Raw genomic sequence first — 21540 nt, 5'->3', positions numbered from 1 at the left:
ATAATTTCAAGACCTTTTTGCGTGTGTATGTGACCATGGGTCCGCTCACACGTAAGAACGTGCTGGAAAGAAACAGACTGTGCGTACACCAAATTTGAAGGGCCGGGTTCCACTAGATATTAAGACAAATCCTGATACATGCTCCAGGCAAGCCACACGCCAACATGCTATAAGCTAAAATAGTATTATACACTCCTGGAAATGGAAAAAAGAACACATTGACACAGGTGTGTCAGACCCACCATACTTGCTCCGGACACTGCGAGAGGGCTGTACAAGCAATGATCACACGCACGGCACAGCGGACACACCAGGAACCGCGGTGTTGGCCGTCGAATGGCGCTAGCTGCGCAGCATTTGTGCACCGCCGCCGTCAGTGTCAGCCAGTTTGCCGTGGCATACGGAGCTCCATCGCAGTCTTTAACACTGGTAGCATGCCGCGACAGCGTGGACGTGAACCGTATGTGCAGTTGACGGACTTTGAGCGAGGGCGTATAGTGGGCATGCGGGAGGCCGGGTGGACGTACCGCCGAATTGCTCAACACGTGGGGCGTGAGGTCTCCACATTACATCGATGTTGTCGCCAGTGGTCGGCGGAAGGTGCACGTGCCCGTCGACCTGGGACCGGACCGCAGCGACGCACGGATGCACGCCAAGACCGTAGGATCCTACGCAGTGCCGTAGGGGACCGCACCGCCACTTCCCAGCAAATTAGGGACACTGTTGCTCCTGGGGTATCGGCGAGGACCATTCGCAACCGTCTCCATGAAGCTGGGCTACGGTCCCGCACACCGTTAGGCCATCTTCCGCTCACGCCCCAACATCGTGCAGCCCGCCTCCAGTGGTGTCGCGACAGGCGTGAATGGAGGGACGAATGGAGACGTGTCGTCTTCAGCGATGAGAGTCGCTTCTGCCTTGGTGCCAATGATGGTCGTATGCGTGTTTGGCGCCGTGCAGGTGAGCGCCACAATCAGGACTGCATACGACCGAGGCACACAGGGCCAACACCTGGCATCATGGTGTGGGGAGCGATCTCCTACACTGGCCGTACACCACTGGTGATCGTCGAGGGGACACTGAATAGTGCACGGTACATCCAAACCGTCATCGAACCCATCGTTCTACCATTCCTAGACCGGCAAGGGAACTTGCTGTTCCAAGAGGACAATGCACGTCCGCATGTATCCCGTGCCACCCAACGTGCTGTAGAAGGTGTAAGTCAACTACCCTGGCCAGCAAGATCTCCGGACCTGTCCCCCATTGAGCATGTTTGGGACTGGATGAAGCGTCGTCTCACGCGGTCTGCACGTCCAGCACGAACGCTGGTCCAACTGAGGCGCCAGGTGGAAATGGCATGGCAAGCCGTTCCACAGGACTACATCCAGCATCTCTACGATCGTCTCCATGGGAGAATAGCAGCCTGCATTGCTGCGAAAGGTGGATATACACTGTACTAGTGCCGACATTGTGCATGCTCTGTTGCCTGTGTCTATGTGCCTGTGGTTCTGTCAGTGTGATCATGTGATGTATCTGACCCCAGGAATGTGTCAATAAAGTTTCCCCTTCCTGGGACAATGAATTCACGGTGTTCTTATTCCAATTTCCAGGAGTGTATGTATCCAGTACGACAACCGTTATTAACCCTATCACCTGCAATGAGTGCATGGGATACCAGCAGCGGATTTCCGCCTACGTGAAGAATTTTGCCGATGAGTTTTGCACCACACCATCACAAATATGGGATATCTCTCACCACTCCTCTTTACCGAAGAAGCAACCTTTACGAGAAATGCATCATCAATTTGCATAATCGTCGTCTGTGAGCTATAGACAATCCTCGGGGAATGGTCGAGGCGTCTCATAAGCATAGATTCAGCATAAGTGTGTGGGCAGGGATTCTTAGTGAACACGTACTTCGACCAATTACAATTCCACAACACCTCGACCGAGGAACATATTTGGACTTCCTGCGGAACGCTCTGCCTCGGTTGCTTTAGAATGTGTCCTTGGCAATACGGGCGATTATTCGGTACCGGAGCACAACCGCACATTCGCATTACAATTCTCCGACCACAACGTCTTTCCTCGAAGGTGGATAGGATGCGGACTCCCTGTAGCACGGCCTGCTAGATCATCAGACTTAAATCTCTTGGAGTTTTACCTCTGGGGCATCTGCTTCGTGTATTCCTGGTGTACAAACCCTTCAACAGCATATTCACTACGCCTGGTACGCTATTCGGAGAGGAGGCTGAACGAGTGAAAGAGTGGCGCAATCCATGATGCGATGAAGGAACGAGCGCATCGCATCCCACGGAGGCTAACTTGAACATCTGTTGTGTGGCAGAAGCGGTGCAGCTCTGTGCTGTGTTCCGAGACAATTTGTTGTCCTTACACGCACACCCTCCATTTCCGCACACATGTTCATATTACCTTTTTTCCTCCATTTCCAGTCAGAAAAACGTCCTCACAGTTTGCCGGTTTTATTAATACTAAGAGGCTCATCATATATGAAAATTGTCGCAATAGTTACGTGAATTGCATGGAATCTAGTTGCAAATATATATAAATCGAAAAAACTGGTATACCTGCCTAATATCGTGTACAGTTCCTGCGAGCACGCGGAAATATATATATATATATATATATATAAAATAAAATGAAAAAACTGGTATACCTGCCTAATATCGCGTACAGTTCCTGCGAGCACGCGGAAGTGTCGTAACACGACGTGGCATGGCCTCGATTAATGTCTGATGTAGGGCTGGAGGGAACTGACACCTTGAAACCTGCAGGGCTGTCCGTAAATACGCAAAAGTACGAGGACGTGGCTACCTCTTCCGAACAGGACGTTACAAGCGGTGGCTCGTCTTCTTTTTACAGGTTACTATCCCTTGCTGTAGGGGTTGCAATAGAACCAGAAGAAGGCCGCTGCTACCGTGGCCGAAACGTTGGTTTTTCTCCAGCAGCAGTAGTTTTATACATTATGACGCGGTACCATACTCAGAAATTTTTTATGTCGACTTACCCTGGCCGCGGAAGCCTACGCAATTCTATAAACGCACAGTGATTTATTTGAGGATCATATGATGTAGCGTAGTACGTTGTATTCTTACAGATGAACAACACAGAACAGAGCGCTCTTATCCGTTGCAGGTAAGAAACGTATTGTGGGGTCAAAACGAACCTTGTGAGATGGAAATACGAACTGTATTCATTTGTAAAATTTTCATATAAGTCAGTAGGAGCTTTTTTGTAACTGGACACAGTCTCAATACGCGAAATTTAGCCAGTGTGATGTGACTGTTTGATGAGGAAATTATTCTGTGTTATTGACAGTCATTATTTGAGTTCAGTTTCATTTACTAAAAGATTCACTGTTGAATATGCAACATCGCATGGATTGAAAGTAATTACAGAGTTTTTTTCTTATTCAAATGGGGTATCAAATGCTATTCTAGATCAGAGTACATGGGGAACACGGTGACCGAAATTTAAAAGTGACACAGTTTGGAATTACAAGTTCTTTTGTCAAGTTTTCATCCGATTAGTTTCAGCTTCAAATGGTTCAAATGGCTCTGAGCACTATGGGACTTAATATCTGTGGCCATCAGTCCCCTAGAACTTAGAACTACTTAAACCTAACTAACCTAAGGACATCACACACATCCATGCCCGAGGCAGGATTCGAACCTGCGACCGTAGCGGTCGCGCGGTTCCGGACTGAGCACCTAGAACCGCTAGAACACCGCGGCCGGCGACCACAAGATTTAAATACAACGCCTCAGCTGTCGATCTACACGCCGCGCTGGACAGCTGTCAATGTTTCTGATCAGGTTACGATCTTGCTGTTAGCTTCTGGTTTAGCAATTAAATGAAAAGCTCTGCTCTGTAGCTGTACTTAGAGTGAAATACTATTTGCCTGGATTGATCTTTCGCCTATATATTTCATGTATTATAAATAATATGATTACATGATGAATAGCGTTGTAATTGAGAGAGATAAATTTATGTAACTGCATAGCTTAAAAGTCGCTTAGATTACTTGAGTTTCATTGAAAAGCTTTTGTTTCCACTGAGCATTACTGTTAGTTAATAACGATACATCTTTGGGCAGTGACTTACACTGGATGTTACACTGAATACTCATTCTTGTGCTTTTCCCATTCTGCAGAATACATTTACGCTTTCCTTGGAAGTTTGTGTACTGAGGTAGGAATACTTCTAGCGTTTTTATAGACTTGTATTGATTATCAGATTTGTTGAGGTGTTAGCTATGGTTTCAGCAATTATTTGTGTGCAATAACTATTAATGGATTGAGTTGGGATACTCATTATTTTTATTCATCGTACAGACGAGTGCTGAAACTCAGGTAAACTCAAAAGGTAAGAAGTCAATGCATGGAATACATTGACAAGAAGAAGGAACAGTACAACATGACAATTCTTAAGACTTCAGGGAATTGTTTCCATAGTCCTAGAGGTAGCTGTACAGGGTAAAAGCTCTAGAGTGAGACAGAGACTGGGAGACTGGAAGCCATCCAGCAAATAATTGTGGACGTAGGTTAAAATTTCTACTTTGAGATCAAAATTATGGCACAGGAGCGGAATTCGTGGTGGCTCACATCAATAGCACGCAGAATATATATATATATATATATATATATATATATATATATATATATATATATATATATATATATAGGGTAGTCCATTGATAGTGACCGGGCCAAATATCTCACGAAATAAGCATCAAACGAAAAAATTACAAAGAACGAAACTCATCTAGCTTGAAAGGGGAAACCAGATGGCGCTATGGTTGGCCCGCTAGATGACGCTGCCGTAGTTCAAACGGATATCAACTGCGTTTTTTAAGATAGGAACCCCCATTTTTAATTACATATTCGTGTAGTACGTAAAGAAATATGAATGTTTCAATTGGACCACTTTTTTCGCTTTGTGATAGATGGCGCTGTAATAGTCACAAACGTATAAGTACGTGGTATCATGTAACATTCCGCCAGTGCGGGCGGTATTTTCTTCGTGATACATTGCCCGTGTTAAAATGGACCGTTTACCAATTGCGGTGAAGGTCGATATCGTGTTTATGTATGGCTTTGTGATCAAAATGCCCAACGGGCGTGAGCTATGTATGCTGCTCGGTATCCTGGACGACATCATCCAAGTGTCTGGACCGTTCGCCGAATAGTTACGTTGTTTAAGGAAACTGGAAGTGTTCAGCCCCATGTGAAACGTCAACCACGACCTGCAACAAATGATGATGCCCAAATAGGTGTTTTAGCTGTTGTCGCGGCTAATCCGCACATCAGTAGCAGACAAACTGCACGAGAATTGGGAATCTCAAAAACGTCGGTGTTGAGAATGCTACATCAACATTGATCGATTGCACCCCTACCATAGTTCTAAGCACCAGGAACTGCATGGCAACGACTTTAAACGTCGTGTAAAGTTCTGCCACTGGGCACAAGAGAGATTGTGGGACGATGACAAATTTTTTGCGCGGGTTCTATTTAGCGACGAAGCGTCATTCACCAACAGTGGTACGTAAACAGGCATAATATGCACTGTTGGGCAACGAAAAATCCACGATGGCTGCGACAAGTGGAACATCAACGACCTTGGCGGGTTAATGTATGGTGCGGCATTATGGGAGGAAGGATAATTGGCCCCCATTTTGTCGGTGGCATTCTAAATGGTGCAATGTAAGCAGATCTGCTACGTAATGTTCTACCGATGTTACTACAAGATGTTTCACTGCATGACAGAATAGCGATGTACTTCCAACAAGATGGATGGGCGGCACATAGCTCGCGTGCGGTTGAAGCGGTATTGAATAGCATATGTCATGACAGGTGGATTGGTCGTCGAAGCACTATACCATGGCCCGCACGTTCACCGGATCTGACGTTCCGGGATTTCTTTCTGTGGGGAAAGCTGAAGGATATTTGCTATCGTGATCCACCGACAACGCCTGACAACATGCGTCAGCGTATTGTCAATGCATGTGCGAACGTAACGCAAGGCGAACTACTCGCTGTTGAGAGTAATGTCGTTATACGTATTGCCAAATGCATTGAGGTTAACGGACATCATTCTGAGCATTTATTGCATTAATGTGGTATTTACAGGTAATGACGCTGTAACAGCATGCGTTCTCAAATGGCTCTGAGCACTATGGGACTTAACATCTATGGTCATAAGTCCCCTAGAACTTAGAACTACTTAAACCTAACTAACCTAAGGACAGCACACAACACCTAGTCATCACGAGGCAGAGAAAATCCCTGACCCCGCCGGGAATCGAACCCGGGAACCCGGGCGTGGGAAGCGAGATGCGTTCTCAGAAATGGTAAGTCCGCAAAGGAACAAGTATCACATTGGAGCAACCGAAATAAAATGTTCAAACGTACCTACGTTTTGTATTTTAATTTAAAAAACCTACCTGTTGCCAACTGTTCGTCTGAAATAGTGAGTCATATGTCTGTGACTATTTAAAAAAAACGCAGTTGATATCCGTTACCTACGGCAGCGCCATCTAATGGGCCAACCATAGCGCCATCTGGTTTTGCCCCTTCAAACTAGAGAAGTTTCGTTCTTTGTAGCTTTTTATTTCATGATATATTTAGCCTGGTCACGATCAATGGACCACCCTATATATATATGTGTGTGTGTGTGTGTGTGTGTGTGTGTGTGTGGTAGTTTACTGTTATAGTTCAGCATGTCAACGTAAGAATATAAGAATTTTTAGCAAATTGCAGCCCCATCAGCAACTGTGATAGACTGATATATTGAAGAATCCGCCTCAGTTGCAAACATTTTCTGGTCTTCACCCAGGTTTCGGGTAGATTAATCTAGCCTTTTTCAGAAGCATAAAATTATAACATGCCAGAGTAAGGCAAAGTCAATATTAAAAATTAAAACTTATACTACCGTGGTACCATGTCGAATTAAAACTACTTGACTGAAGTCCAGCCCCAGCGTCACTTCACCACGCAGTCGGTTGGCAGCGGCAACTACACTGGCACTGACCGTTGCACGCGGAGTTGCACTGGGCACATAGCAACTCATGCGTGGGCACATACCGAGAGTCAAGGCTGTACATAATAAGCTGTCTGTATATCACGTGTTGGGAGCTGATAACCGTAACTGTAAGCAAACTATGCATTATGTAGATGAAATCCCTATGTGTATTAACAAATCTCAAATTGTATTAAATGGCAGGAAATTTACTTGGTTGGGTATATATAGTTTAAGGATAACCCTTAAGCTCATATGGTCATCGTGTAAAGTATCCCCACCGAACGCGACTAATGGCGAGCCCCTTACTTGTCTCACTACCGCACACCTTAATCATTATCTGTAACTTAATTAGGGTGTAACTGGGCTTACAACGCCCCTGTCACCACTCTTAACTACTACTAATAGACATAGGTCAAGCATATTAATTAACGTGTGGCGGAGGGTACAACGCGAGAGAACATGATTTGCGCCTCCCCCTGGATTGGTAAATAGTGAACTAATATCCAGTTTGCATTGTGTTGCCTTTGGGACTGCGTGTCACTTGTATACTCTGTGAAAATTTGAGAAGATTCGGTACGGTAAGTGTTTGCACTGATAGTATTTACTGTGTTCGAACTCCTACCACTCAGATCCTCCTCGGGAGGGGCCTTGTCCACAGTCAGCTGGCCTTTCTCTGGCTGACGCACACTACTGCGGCTGCGGTCATGTGCCTTGTTTACGGCGGCTATTTCCTCTGTCAGCACTGCATTCCAGCATGCTGAGTATGTTGGACGTATTTGATGAGCTTTAGACCACTTTTGTGGGATTTAACTGTCTGTGTAATATGGCGATCTGTACAAAACAGTTTTGCCACTGAAAGACTCGTCTGCAGGAAAACAATGGTGCATGGTGCTGCCACACCAGTAGCAGCAGCAGTTTGGAGGGTAAATTCAGTAACAGCCAGTCAGAATACACCATTCATTCACAAGACGCCCTTTGTGCTTGGTTATAGGAGATTCTACAAACTGGTCGATAAAAAGGGAAGCAACGAATCTACGGAAAGTCCTGAGAAAACAAGTATTCAATATCAGGTTGAAACAAACCATTCACCTCTGTTGGGGATGCTGTCACTCATCCACCACTGTGGCATTAGAACATCTTCAGACCAGTAGCTGAAGGACACCGAAAATTCCCACCATGTTTCTGTTCTGTAGGACAGTGCTTAATATTCTGCTTGCATACTTGTTCTTATTTCCCCTGTCTGTGCTTAGAGACTGCTCTCTTTCCAAACAACAAGATTGATTTTATGATGAACGGTGTTTTCACATGCATGCACAGACATGATAAAGGCTTTTACGGTGAGAATGTTTACCGTTTCTGGGACGTATGCTGAAAGCAGGACGTCACGACTTCCAGGAAGGGAACACATGATGTCTCGTTAGGACCACCAGGAAGAATACAATCGGTGTTATTCTGGACTATTTTTGTAAACAGGACAAGAATTTTCATGTAGACAAACTGAGACATCACGAAAGCTCCTACAAAAACTTTAACTATTTCAGCGAGACTTTACGATTCCCGAGAGGAAGACTTGGCTGTTATTTACATACACATGTGATATCAGTATAACACTGACAACCATTTAGGTGCACCTGTGAGGGTGAGCTGCGGTGCAAACATCTCTCAGCGCTGTGCCCCCAGCTATGCATCATCAAGCCAGCAACGGAGCCTAGGTGAACACGTTTTTCGACAGGTATTTCTCAGGTGTCATGTAGGAAAGAGATGCCGCTGCCTCTTACTTACAGTACTGGAACTGACACCTGTGCGTGGTTCGGCAGCTGACAGCTGTGTTGTCACTTTGCGGGGGCTGCCGGTGCATCCCGAAACTGATGAGCATGGGGGTGGTGTCCGGTGGTCAGTGGATGGTGGTTGATGTGTACTTCGCGATATAAAGATTTTTATGTGTGTAATTGATGTGATTTTTGTTTCATGATGGTATCCCTTGCGGAATTGGAATAAAAAGAAGGGCGATCGATTTAGTTACTTTTTATAACACCTGCATCCTTCCAAATAACAGAGAATTATGAGAAAAAGGAATCCAATACCTGGAAACTGATTTTCTTCGATAAACAATATACCCTCGATTTTCCCTTCATGAGATCATTCATCTCCACTGCAGAGCCGCCAGTTTCCCAGTTGAGGAGGGGAGGGGGGGGGGGGGAAGGGGAAGGGGCGATGGGGGCGGGGATGGGGTGGCTGGAGCGGTTATCTATTTTCTGATAAATTATTTACATAAATAAATAAATTATATTCCATAAACTATATTCCATACACTGCCTTGAATCCCCTAAATTGTCTAAATTGTTTGAACAATATTCCATACACTGCATCCATTTCTGGACAAATTCTTTAACTAAATAAAAAAAACTATATTCCTTACACTGCCATAAATAATTAATCAGTATTCTATGCATTAACTAAATTGTTTAAAAATTTTTCCATAGACTGCAAACAAATTCGCTCCAAATGTTCAAATAACCGATCAACTGAGCCTTTTTCCCAACAATTTCTGGGAAGGAGGGTAGCTGGGGAGGTGATTTACCAGAGGGGGTTGTTAATTAATTGATCAACTTCACTTAGTAGTCAAGCAAATTGATAAGAGTGAGTGGGGCTATTTCAATAACTCAGGCCTGAAAGTGAATCTGTAGCAGCGATGGGGAGGATTCCAGAGGGGTGGTGGGAGGGAGAGGGGATGGGGGAACAATGGGTTAAGGATGTATTAATGGATCCTTTTAGCAGAACAGTAGGTTAAGGACATGTTAACCAAAGGAGAACAAAAGGTTAATGACCTGTCAATCAAAGGAGAACAATAGGTTCATCCCTGAGTGCAGATCTCCCCTTAATGTAGACAAAACTGCACTAACAAAACGCGCTGGTGACAGATTCGTCCCACTACTGCTATAACCATACATTCAATGAGAAACATCAGTGATGCGGAGACTCATGCACAGCACGTGGATTGTGGCGCAGATGACCTGAAATGCGAGTATTGTGGTAATGAAATACACCATTGCGTATAATCCCTGCTTCATCCATAAATAAAATATTATTGTCGAACGTAGGGTTACCTACAGCTGGGTGTTATATCCATTGACATATCGTTAGTCTAGGATCAAAGTTCGCCTCCCTGAGACACTCGGCTTGGTGGAGGTGGTACAGGCACATTTCACTGCAATGATCTATTCTTCAAACACTACCGAGGCTCATTCCAAGAATTTGTTTGCCAAGTCTCCTTGTGCAGGTTCCTGGAAGGTATTCAACTGCTTCGAGCACATCGTCTTCGAGCACAGGTGTAATTCGTGCGGACCTACACACTCCTGGAACGCTCCCAGTTTCTTGGAGCCGTTGACGCACCTTTTAAAAGATATACTCATAGGGTACCTTCTGACAGTGTATGTTTCTTGGTACAAGCGAGCAGTCTTACGTTCATTGCCGTTAGCTCTCCCACACATGAAATGTATATCCACAAACACCTCGCTACTGTAATGTTCCATGTTACCACCAGAACTGCGGTAGCGTTCTCGATTCCCACGCCCGGGTTCCCGGGTTCGATTCCCGGGGGGGTCAGGGATTTTCTCTGTCTCGTGATGGCTGGGTGTTGTGTGCTGTCCTTAGGTTAGTTAGGTTTAAGTAGTTCTAAGTTCTAGGGGACTTATGACCACAGCAGTTGAGTCCCATAGTGCTCAGAGCCATTTGAACCATTTGAACCACCAGAACACGTACAATACAACTGGCACTCCGCAAATGCTGACATGAATGGCATTCTGACTGTGTACTGTACAGTCGTATCCACTTTATGTAAAACAACATATCTCAAAAATTTGAACAAACACCGCCCCACGGACCAGCATGCGATGTTCACATGAATCATGTCAAGAGTAGCTGGTATCCACAAATGTCAATTATCTAGCAAATGGTTCTTTTTTTGGACCTGTTTACTTAGCCATTTTGCTCTACTATCGTGTACTTTCACATGTATACTTTTACGCCATTATGATAAATCCTGTATAATCTGTGCAGTATTCTACTCAGCCTTGGCATATTTTTATATCGAGAAGGAGTTCGGGAATGTTATTTCTCCACGGTCAGAGGTATTGAAAATGAGTTCATAAAAGTGTACATTTCATCGTCGTTTCTAAAAGGATACACAGATATAAGGATATGGATGGATAACTCATGATTTCGATTTCGTTCATGTAACTAGCAGTAAGGCTAGCGTAAGAGTAATGATGAGATACCATTTGTTAGCCACTGCAGAGAACGGACTGAATATTTGCAGATTTAATTGAGGGATCTTTTATTCTAATTTATTCCCTTTGTTTAAGATTTATGGAGCGGTAAAAGGTTTCATACTGTTTCCTTTCGCCTGAGAAGTGATCCATTACATGAAATAAATTCTGTGAAATGTTAAACTAAAAGATGAGTCCAGAAATTTTCCGCTCTGATGATATTTTCATCTGTCTCATTTTCCTTTGAAGCAACAACCGCTCCCCCATCTTCAAAACTTTACGTTACAGCAGTGGTGCAAATAGAAATGAGAAACAGCAAAAGTTTCTCTGAGCTTAATACAATAAAGATAGAAGTAAAAAAGTCAATCTTGGCCAGATACGGCAGAAACTAAACGAAACGGGAAGAACATGCCAGCGGTGTGTTGAAATTATTATTATATTATTACTGTTCGACATTCGTCACGATTCGATAAATTTATGTATTTTTTTAATTTATTGCTTAGTTGGCCATAAGGCCCTCTCTTATAACTGATCAGGAGCAACATGTACAAAAATTTTTATGTAGAAGCCACATTAACAGTAATCTCCAATATTAATAATAATAATCTTTGGCTACAACGATAATAACAAAATAATGGAAGATTTAAAAATGATAATAATTGGTCATTACTTAACAAACTCAGAAATAATACTTTGCCGTATCAATAAAAAGTAATAATTGGATATAACAACAATAATAGTAACACCAATAACAATAAAAAGACAATGGAGACATGACGAATGATATTGATTAAAAAAAATGGTTCAAATCGCTCTTAGCACTACGGGATTTAACATCTGTGGTCATCAGTCCCCTAGAACTTAGAACTACTTAAACCTAACTAACCTAAGGACATCACACACATCCATGCCCGAGGCAGGATTCGAACCTGCGACCGTAGCAGTCACGCGGCTCCGGACTGAGCGCCTAGAACCTCGAGACCACCGCGGCCGGCTGATATTGATTAGTTCAGTACTCTTGTAACTTTTGTTGGTATTAGAAAAAGTCGAAGGGATAATGAAAGAGGAGAGGATTGAAATTAAAGTAATAATGTCTGCTAGAGAAGAAGTGAATGTCAATAGAGAACTCGGTAGACAACAGGAGGGAAAAGTGGTGGAGGAGGATGGGCTGATGAGAGTGACTTGCAAGAATATGGATGGTGGGCCAATAGCTGTGTTTTGAAGTTTGCAAGTGTTACCATTTCTTTAATATTTTTGCCGGCCGGTGTGGCCGTGCGGTTCTAAGCGCGTCAGTTTGGAACCGCGTGACCGCTACGGTCGCAGGTTCGAATCCTGCCTCGGGCTGGATGTGTGTGATGTCCTTAGGTTAGTTAGGTTTAGGTAGTTCTAAGTTCTAGGGGACTGATGACCTCAGATGTTAAGTCCCATAGTGCTCAGAGCCATTTGAACCATTTAATATTTTGCGGAAGACGGTTCCAGAGTCGTTTCCCAGCTACAGAAAATAATATAGAGAACATGGCAGTATCGTGTATTGGTACAGAGAGGGTTTTTCTTTGTAGAGAACGAGTAATTCTGCTGTGCTGTTCAGATAGTAGTCTGAGGGTAGTCTGAGGGTTGACGATAAACAGGAAGGAGTTCAGTGACTGAGAAGACGACACAGCAAACAGAACGAATGGTTATCTCTACGCTTATCGGCACGGAGCCATTGCTCGTAGGCAGGAATCATATGATCGAAATGGCGTACATCACAAATGTATCGAACAGTAGCATTCATCGCCAGTTCCATCTGACCTAATCTCTCATACGAAAGTCGTTGAAGGAGAGAATTACCGGAACCAAGAATAGGGAATATTAGTGAATGTACGAGTTTCTAACTGAGTTATGCTGACATATTGACGCACACTGCAGTCGTATGTTGAGTGTAGTCGAGGCGATGGTCCAGAATTATAACCGATTTCTTTGCAGACGAACAAAAGATTTAATTTCTTATCTTTTATACCTATGGTCACAAATTTTTTGGTCAACACACCACCGGTTTCGGTCTACAATTACCATCTTCAGATCTGTTTTATAACAACATGTCCTAATGTACTGCAGCCACAGTGGCATCGTCAAATGTTGAACATAACATTAGCACCAGCATCGTCAAACAGACGTAAAGTAAAGGAAATATATTCAGATCACTGTTTTAGTCGCGACCATGTCGCAGCTTGTGAGGAAAAAAGATGATTTCTGTATTGTTTACGATTAATCGTGGAAGATATTCTCGGAACTAATGATTAATATGTCTTTTGTCACAAACTTAGATTTCTTGCATTTTAAATCGGTTAAGTTTCAAATCTATGTTCTGCACCCGTTCTGAATAAGCAAGTAAGTCAGCATTCACGTTCTACATGGTTGCGCACAGACTTTTTGGACTTGCATTTAGGAATAACTGATGGTCGTCTGTGACTGAATGTTGTTGGCCGTGGGAGATAATAGTCGACGCATCATCAACATACAATGAAAAAAGTTGTGGGTCCAATACTGAACCTTCGGAGGGCCTTGATACTACATTCTCTTTGCTCCGATTGTTAAACAATGTTGACGGTATATTAGGTAAATTGTTCAGCACCTGGAGGAAACTTTAGACTTTGGACTCTAAAATGTTTTTATTCAGTACTATTATGACAATTGTACTGTTCCTAGAGGAACGCATGAGTCGAACATCTTTCGAGTACGGTTCTGAAAGGGAGATTACTTCCGCACTCTCATTAATTTCGCGCTTAGTAGCCAATTTGTTCCAACATTTCCTTCGTGGGCGTTTCGTAAATACAGCAGTGGGGCTTTGTCTTGGTAGGGTCGACCAGAACTCACCCACGTGTGGGTACATAATCTTTATATACTTTGTGGAAGTTTACTTCTTCAGATAGATGTGTACATGCCTTCCTCATTAGGTCGCACAGTTCTGGCGCATCTGTTAGAAGGTTTACTGCCCTTAGTATCGCTCCTACTTGTTACCGTAGTTGCAGAGTAACGAATTTTGTTACGCTATGGATGTTTTATTTTGCCTAGTGTGTGTAGTCGTATACCTTCTTAACTGTCATAACCTGTAGTAGACCGTTCATGGTTGGCTAGCCGGCCGCTGTAACCGAGCGGTTCTAGGCGCTTCAGTCTGGAACCGCGCGACCACTACGGTCGCTGGTTAGAAACCTGCCTCGGGCATGGATGTGTGTGATGTCCTTAGGTTGGTTAGGCTTAAGTAGTTCTAAGTTCTAGGGGACTGATGACCTCTAAGCCATTTGAACCATGGTTGGATATTGTTTCTTCTGGTTCTGAGCCAGTGATTGTGTTTCGCGTCACTAAGCTGAATGATGGTGTGAGTGTTAGCGCATTCCAGTTCTAGAGCCAGCAGTCTTTTTTTTTGTGCCAGTAGATAGGTCATTTGTCTTAATGAAACCCCCTGACCGATACTTGAGAGGTGTCATGTATCTTACAGTCATATTCCGATTGATACTTCATTCTAAGTGGTACTGTATTAGTGACATTTTTTTGTAATTGTATTCCTTTGTGACTAGCTATCTTCAATTATCCTTAGTACTGTGTTCCACGTATGGGAAATCGCCACATGTTCAACAGCTTCTCCTCAACTTCCTCTACCCCATCGCTAGCTACTAGATAATATATTGCGCTTGTGCCGTTAGTCATAGCCAGTTGCTTCTAAATGTTCGTTTTGTATTAAGAGTGTAGATGACACAGCTGTAGTGGTCGTTTCTGCATTTGGAAATGACAAAGTCTGAAACGCGTCATATTGCAACCAATGGAGATACTCTATTTTTGAAACTTGACTACCTGATTAGCGACCAATCTGGAATTATGAAGTACTACGGTTCATATTCAGCATGGTTTTCTCCATGCTACTCGACTTTTATGTTATGTTGCTGTAATAAAATTCCACCAGAACTTATTTTTTAATTTTTTTTTGCTACTACCACTTTCGAGTGGAGGCACGTTCTCAAGTTATGTTATGTTACAAGAACTTGAATTTATTTGCTTATTCATTTATTTATTTTATATATTTACTTAGTATTCGTAATTACAGCCTATCAACTGGAAAACTAAATCAGGATACAAAATACACATTGATACTCAATTTAAAAGGTAACGTTAATAACAAAAAAATGCTAATACTACAATTACTTTCTACCCTTAACCATGCAGCTAAGTACTAATATTCCTGTTAGTACTACAGGATCTGTTATGTTTCTTTCATTTACTGGAGTACATTTAAAATGTAGGTGGCTATTTCCGGTACTGGATACGCCGTGACTTACTCCCGTGAATAGCCATTGAGTACTGGATTCCTTTGGGATAGGACAGCACGTCATATGCGTTTCCAGTATAACAAACGATTCCGCGGTTCAAAGAAACGTTTCAAAATTCAAACTTCTGCGGTCACTAGCACCAACGCAAAGTAAATTTGTAGAGTATTTTTATGTAAAGATTTTTTTTTAAATTACCTCTATCAGTTGTGACTGGCAGCGGTAACTTAAAAAAAAGCCTTATATATTTCTTGAGACAGTCACGGTCGAAAAGTAGTCAATGTAAACTGTTGGAATGCCGTTTCATTCAGTGGTCGCCGACGTCGGTTATCTCCATGTATATATTGTCTAGGCGGGGTGGCAGCATGTTGACGCGTGGTTGAAACCTTCGTAAGGTCTTCCTTGGCCTTCCTTGATACTGTAGCTGCAGTATCGCCCAAATAATGCCACGTCGATTCATTCCTCTGTGCTGCTTTTGGATCCAACTTAATGCATGACGGCCATTACGTGTTGCGTCTTCGTAGAACAGAGTCCCACAATGAGAGCTATGGAGAGCACACACTGCCGCAGGCATAACTATAATGTCTTTTGATTTTGTATATATACGGAGCATATGGCCCACGACTGGTCACGTAATGCATCAGTCCACCCGACGGGTTAAGGAATCCAATTTTCAATATCTTTCGGCACGTGCCTGAAGTTTCTCACGCATTTTGCTACAGTTGTAATATGCGGTAGTTTAATAACTTGTTCGAAGAAATTTCGAGATTGCAGCCGGTCGTCGCCAACTCTACTCCACCATATTTCGGTTGGGCACCTGCCAGTCATCGTCAGGTGAGCCTATGAATACTAAAGAACCCTCCTCAGTTCAGCCCTATTACAGCACTTTCATATTTGATACAATGATGTCTATACTGGATGTAGCCCTTCCCTCTCTTCGTAGATTTGCAGGTTGCAAGGTATATTCAATACCTGTAGCCTGAAGTCCGTAATGGCGTTTTCTAGTGGCCCTCCACAGTCATAACACAGGTGGCTATGCCACGCTACAGACTTCGCAATTGCATCAATAACGTGATAATGTTCTTTAACAAATACTCATAATAAAATTGGAAATATATGTAAACCAGAATGCTGCTCTACTTTCCGGTCAACATTTCCACATAGATTACATGATCTGATCAATACTATGACAGTTTTGTCACTCTTATGACAAGGGTGGTGCACCAGGGGTGGTGCAATGTGTCGCTGGACAAAGATGGTGTTTGCTCCCTCTGATGTTAACGGTAATATCTCGTAGCTCTGCGGGGTGTAGAGTGTTGTAGGGTTCGTTGTGCGAACGCCAGTGGGCAGCAGTGGAGCGGTAGCACCGTATCCTACCGGCCCAAGTAAATATTTGGCGTCTGGAGCGTGTGGCTCGCTGGTATTGTGTGGGCAGTTGAAGCTGTGATTTCTCAAGTGTGGTACAAGCTCCTTTACTGTTCCGCAAGTAAATGTGCCTTGCATGATTCTAGCGACGTAGTGCTTCCATCAGGTACTGTAGGCCAATGTTGGCCTCTCTTAGCCGCTGTGGTTCCAGTGTCCCGGTTTCATGGCGACCGATGTAACTTGATGTACCTCCAGGTTATGTGTCGCAGATTATCTTGCATGTTTAATGGGTGCACAATTCAGTATCAGCCATTACTTAAATCTATTTAAATTGATACTGGAACGTGTTGTTGTCTTAATTACCTGGCGTAGTCGGCACAGAGAGAGCGATCTGCAAAAACATTAATGGTGTAGTTTTTTGTCGAGACTTTTATTTGCCAATATCATAAAGAATAAAACGGTTTGTACTAGTTTCAACCTCTTTAAACAATCATCTTCAAATCAGGATACAAACATGCGATTTCAATATCAAGAGAATTAGTAGGACAGTCAATAAAAATGGCTCTGAGCACTATGGGACTCAACTGCTGAGGTCATTAGTCCCCTAGAACTTAGAACTAGTTAAACCTAACTAACCTAAGGACATCACAAACAACCATGCCCGAGGCAGGATTCGAACCTGCGACCGTAGCGGTCGTGCGGTTCCAGACTGCAGCGCCTTTAACCGCACGGCCACTTCGGCCGGCTTAGTAGGACAGTCATTTCAGTTTTACTATCCTTGAGGAAATGTAAAAATACAGTCGTATTTACAATCGTAGGATCATATTAACATACGACTGTTGTAAATTCCATTGTAAGTGGACATTTCTACAAGGATGTTAACACTGAAGCTACTAAGTGTCTTAGCTATTTTCTTGACGTAGACACCTGTTTGTATCCTCGCCTGAAGATGACCGTTTACGAGGTTGGAACTAAGAACCACTGTTTTGTACACTGCGATCAGGACAAATAGAGGTTTAAAACAAAAATCTGCAGCATAAGTGTTGTTCAGTCTCGTGGCTAGTAATGAAGTGCTTCACTTGAACATTTTAGTGGTTAATTGTGATGTAACATTTGTATGATAACGAGGATTTATTATTTACCAGTCTGCATGGTTAATAGAGTAGGGTGGATGTTAACAGCAGCCAAGTTTCACAAAATTGTGGTATTTAAAACCGAAACGGGTAAGGAATTACAGAAATGCATCGCTGTTCCTAAACGTTATACTTTTATGTTGCAGTTATTCTGTAGTCCTTTATAGATGTTACTTTTGCTATCATTAAGTTGTTATTCCAAAGATGCTTTGATTTTTAAATATGATAGTTTAACAGTTATGAACCTTTCTCGGGAAGTTGCTACTCCACCTCCTTTTTACATTGGGTGATGGTGTTACTTCGTTGTTTAAGAGATATTTTGGAAGCAGTTGTAAATGTCTTGGTTCTTAATTGTTTGATATCAAATGAATTTTGGTAGTGGAAACTGTTTTGTAGTAATTTTTATGTATTTGTAAATTATTGTAAAAAATAACAGTGAAAGTTTTTTCTTGTTTGCAATTCATCTCAGTCAATCGGACACAATCTTCCCTCTTACAGTCAAGTACCGCGATGTAGTTATTGACCTTGTTAAATACTATTGTTGCTGTCAGCCGGCCGGTGTGGCAGTGCGGTTCTAGGCGCTTCAGTCTGGAACCGCGTGACGGCTACGGTCGCAGGTTCGAATCCTGCCTCGGACATGGATGTGTGTGATGTCCTTAGGTTAGTTAGGTTTAAGTGGTTCTAAGTTCTAGGGGACTGATGACCACAGATGTTAAGCCCCATAGTGCTCAGAGCCATTTTTTTGTTGCTGTCATAGGACGTTGCCCTTGGGTGGCAGTTAAAGGGGAGTTAATGGCATACTGGGGACCTTTCCTGTACTAGTAAACGGTTTTTGGAGAAACAATACAGTTCCTGCCACTTTTCTAATGTCATATACTGGCATTTCTCATGGCGTTATGCTGTCTTGTTTCTGTCTCCATCACGGATATATAGACAGTCTGACCATTATCATCTGTAATCCCATGCTATATGACCATGCATCATCAGACCGTAACTAAGAAAAATAATTCATTTCTTCTGGCAGAAACTTTTTCAGTAAATCCTTCCGAAGGTCCAAATTTGTTTGCACATTTTTTTTTTATTTGGAGGTGGACTCTATCTACGAAATCAGGTACAGAAAAAATAACATACTCTCACTATGCATGCATATTATTTACGAGGTATCTTAGTGCCGTTGTAAGAGTCGTCGTGTTTTCCAGTCTAATGATTTGCATAGAGTTCTGTATAGTTTCATAAATCTGTCGCGAATCTGTTCTGGCTTGTGTTCTCTCTTGTACGATCTGACTGTTTCCATAACAGATTCATTTCCTGCACTGGTAAATCACTTTTTATTTCTTGATCGTTAATGTAACTTTTCGAATATGATATACTGTTGTTTTGTAGCTTTTGAAAGAAAAAGCCATTAAGATTTTTTAACGTAACCCTGGAGAATGAGCTTTGTTGTAAACCAGTAGCAGTAATATATAGCAGTTCCGGTCGAATATTATTAGACTGTTACGTATTTCATACAGCTATTCGTATGTTGTAGAATAATGGCCTCCTCCTTTGTTGCACTCACCCTAGCGTAGTTTGCAGGGGATGCTACCTACTTTACTCTCCTTTGCTTTGCACTTTGGCCTTTTATGACCTTTTCCCCATAGTTGTTACACTCTGTTCCTGTTTCCGGACAATATTTGGTTGGATGTAACGGATCACAGCAGTTGTAGCACATTTGCACGTTGGCAGTCTTTAACATTTCAAGCTTAGAAACTACTGCACAGTCCATCCTATCTTACTATACAAGCACGGTCTCTCGGCATTCTTTCAATGATAAAGTTGTTGATGTTGCTTCCTTGTGGGCCTGTTCCGAAGGGATACTTGATATCGTTTTAGAGCTTCTGTTGCGGCAGTTTTTCCACTTAAATTGAAGCCATGCAGGTCAGTTAGTTATTCATCGTATGTCACGAGTAGTCGGAGCCGTGTATGTTGCCAAAAGTGATCTTTTTTGGGTTCCTTGCGCCTAATGTCTGGAAACAATTTGTTTTTGTGCCGTTTTTGGAAGTCGGTTGTGCTACTGTTTCGACGGCGATCACACTAGGAGTGATACTAATGGATTTTATTTTTAGTTTCTTTGCTTTGAATATAATTTTTTTGTGACTGTCTTCTTTTGTTGTCTGTTTATTCGCTTTATGAACAAAGTGTGGGCCAAATTGCCTTTGTCGGTGGTGAGTTAGTTTCTGCACTGACGACCGCCACAGAGTTTGTGGGGGAGGAGGTAGGGCTGAGGGGTGGGTCGGCTCGTCTACTTCTGCTGCGCAGCCTCGAATTTTCATTTTTTAAGTCTTCTACTTGTTTCTCAAGAGCCTCGATTTTTCCGTTTCGTCTCAGTGTGTTTAGCAATTCTTGTTTTAGATCCCGGGGTTTCCTCCTTCAGTATGTCTACCTGACGTTCTAAGCAGGTGTAATCATGCACTTCGACCGACTCTACACCATTTATTGGGTTTGAGGCAAGTGGCTAGCAACAAGTCACAAGAACAATATAGTTGGTAGCAAGCGTATCTGTTTATGGGGCCATTGTCTATACATATTATAAATGAAATTACCCCGCCACGTTTTTCTGTCTGCATGTGAAAGCTGATCTCGGCAATTACTGCAGCGATTTTTATACGCTTTTTAGCAATAGACTGACTGAATACAATTTAATTTATTATCACTACGCCAGATGTGTCGTCCTGGAGTACATGCTTACTGCTACACTTGCGAAGCCGACGCAGGAAGCTAGTTAGCCCTATGAGACCTCGCACCAAGGAAGGCGGGATAGGGTTACGATTGTGGACGTAATCAATTAGTTCTGCTTAGTTTATTTTTCATTCACGTACACTTTATTTGGAAACAACAACAAATAAAAGGTGGCAATAAATTAAGAAGTCTTCCACGGCTGAAGGCCTTAATGACAACAAATTCAAAGGCCCAAATAGTAATAATTTAAAAACTGCGAAACAAATTTCGGGCTTGCAGCCGGTCGTCGTTCAATACGTCTGCGACGCTCACCTGAAGATGACTGGCAGGTGCCCAGTTGCAATATCGTGCGAAGTATTGAACGACGACCGGCTGCAAGCCCGAAATTTGATTGAACAGTCAATTCGCCGGGAAAATTTTAAAATTCACAATTTCAAAACTGTTTCACGGCTGAAGGCATGAATAGCAATCTTCTAAGAACCAGTTAACTTCTTAAACTTGCAATTATAGTTAATAAAATATTTTTAACAGAACAATCATCAAAGTCTCGCTGTTGAAATACACCTGTCTAATGAAAATTCTAAGACAAGTAACACTCATGGCTGAAGGCCTTAATAACAAAAAATACAAACTACTTCTTAGCTGAAGTCTCCAATAGTAATAATTTAAAAATTGTTTCACAGCTCAGGGCCTGACCAGCAATCCTTTAAGAACCAG

This window comes from Schistocerca serialis, chromosome 1, assembly GCF_023864345.2.
Source record: "Schistocerca serialis cubense isolate TAMUIC-IGC-003099 chromosome 1, iqSchSeri2.2, whole genome shotgun sequence".
Lineage (NCBI taxonomy): Eukaryota > Metazoa > Arthropoda > Insecta > Orthoptera > Acrididae > Schistocerca > Schistocerca serialis.
Note: the sequence above shows the minus strand (reverse complement) of the source record.